Consider the following 2500-nt stretch of genomic DNA (forward strand, 5'->3'; position numbering starts at 1 on the left):
TTGAGTATACTATGAGATAATTAGTTTGGTATTATGTTACTCTAGTCTGTAGTGGTACAACACTGGTAGCTATTGGGGGCTGCAGAGTCAAAGGCCTACCTTCACTCCATGAGTGTATGTGGATGACTAGCAGATGGTGGGAGTGGGCTAATCCCTTTGTCATCTCCTCCAGCTTTCATCCCTCACGTTATCAAATCCGGTTAAATTCCCAGAAAAAAGCCCCTTCTCTCTCTCTCTTCACTCTCTCTCTCTCTCTCTCTCTCTCTCTCTCTCTCTCTCTCTCTCTCTCGCTCTCTAAGTAGCCTCCGTATTTATTATTGATGTTGTATTAGAGGTGCATGCTTTTGTAATACTGCTGTGAGTTGGTGTGCGTGTGTGTTTGTGTGTGTGTGTGTGTGTGTGTGTGTGTGTGTGTGTGTGTGTGTGTGTGTGTGTGTGTGTGTGTGTGTGTGTGTGTGTAGTCGGGGTGGGACAGAAGGGGATTGTTCCTCAAAAGGAAATCTGTGACTAAACCCTTTAGTGCCAATGATGAAGATGACAGATGAGATTGGCCAATTGTATGTTTCTCTCAGTCACATACCACAAAACTTAATAATCTGTCTGTGTGCAAGTGTGTTTGTGTTTGTGAGAGTGTGTGTGCATGTGTATATGTGCATATGTGTGTGTATTTGTATACATTTTATTCCCCCTCCTTGTCAATTGCTGCACAATCAAAACAAAAATGTACATCAATATGAGTGATTGTGTTTGTCACCAGTGTTTACTGGATGACATGGAGAGTCATCTGGCTTCTCTCTCTCTCTCTCTCTCTTTCTCTCTGCCTGTTGGGGATTAGGAACCAAAGGAATCCTCATTATGTCTCCTGTAGGTAGCTAGCTGAGGAGGAAACTGAATGGCATCGGCCACGCACACACAGACATACAGAATATTCATACGGAGCATACCGCACTGGTCTTAGGGCATTCAGGGCAGCACCTATGTGTGCCAATGTGCATGTCTGTGAGCATATATGTATGGATGTATGTGCATACATACGTTATCTATCTCATATTTATTTGTGTGTGAGTGAATTATTTAGGCAGATGTGTGTGTGTTTGTGTGTGCGTACGTGTGAGTCTGTGTGTGTGCACCTACATGTGTGTGTGTAAGTAGAGATACCAGTGAACCGCTGACCTTTACTTTCTAATCCTGGACTTAGCAGGGCTGTCCATTCTTCTTTGCTCTTTAGAGAGAGGCGGTTCAGCTCCAAAGTCTGCCCTGACCACGCTACCAAACCTCCTGGGTTAAGAGAGCTCCGTGCTTACTGCCCAGCTAAGTTGCCGTGATTACTGCTGGGTGTGTGTTGTTTAAGCACAGGGCAGCGAGGCTTGTTCCTGTACGGGCCTCCAAAGAAGCAAAGGTGCCTTCGGTTCAGTGATATAATAGAGTCTCCGGAGTGGAGTTACATGCTGTAGAACAATGTGAAGAACAGAAACAGCACTTTGGTGTGTAGCTTTAATTCTTGTCCTTCTTCACAGGGCTGCAACAATGGAGTTGGGAGGAAGCTGTATTGTATCGGTAGCATTGGTGTCCGTTGCCAAGTTTAGGCCTCAGAGCCCTTGGGTGCTCAGGGTTTGATGTACCGATCCCACTCCCCATCTCTCCCAAAAAAACGAATCTTAAATTAAAACAATGGATTTTTTTTAGTTTTATACATTCAAGGATGGTCTTTTGTTTGTAATATATACATATTAGGGTCAATGTTGTGTACTCAACATCCTATTTCTATGACTTAATGCTCTGGGATGTCGACTCAAACATTTTATGCTTAATGGATCTCCACTTGTGCGGATAAGACTGCGCAGAATAGTTGGCTTGTGTGATGAAGCCCTTCGTCCCCATCTCCTTAAACAGCCTCCTGTACACATCTGCTCCGGTAAGACTTCCAGAAATGCTTCGTCATGTCAACAAGCTGTGCTGTCAGCATGGATGGTTTGGAGCTGTTTTACTTGAATGGTGGTCGGTGACCAGTAGGTGTCACTCTTGTAAAGCACTGTTGGTTTTTGGCTGTCTGCGGACCAAATAATTGCATCCCTATTGCAGCAGTGAGATGAGGTGAGGATAGTCTGAGTGTTGTTGTAGTCCTTTCTCTGGCCATGCACAGCTGCCTCTTTACTCTGCCGGTGAGAACGGTAGCCCGAGCCAAACATGTTCCCTGCTGACTTGAGCCTATTAGCGGTCCAGTCTTATGCGGACTAGGCTCAGCATACACTCCTTACGCCACAGCTTACAGGGGGACTGTTTTGCCTGGAGGCATTAAGGTGCTGCTCAATGGAAATAAAATGGCTACTTTGCAGTTTTCTCTAAGCTTTGTGTTTTCACATTTCTGAATGATGCATTCTTTCTCTCTCCCACACTAAACATCTTATATCTATGCCTGTTTCAAGAACACCTGACTGAAGTCATTGTTCACACCATGGCCTTGATGTGATACATCTGGTGTGCTGAATTCATCAAAAAT

This window comes from Sprattus sprattus, assembly GCF_963457725.1.
Source record: "Sprattus sprattus genome assembly, chromosome: 5".
Classification (NCBI taxonomy): domain Eukaryota; kingdom Metazoa; phylum Chordata; class Actinopteri; order Clupeiformes; family Clupeidae; genus Sprattus; species Sprattus sprattus.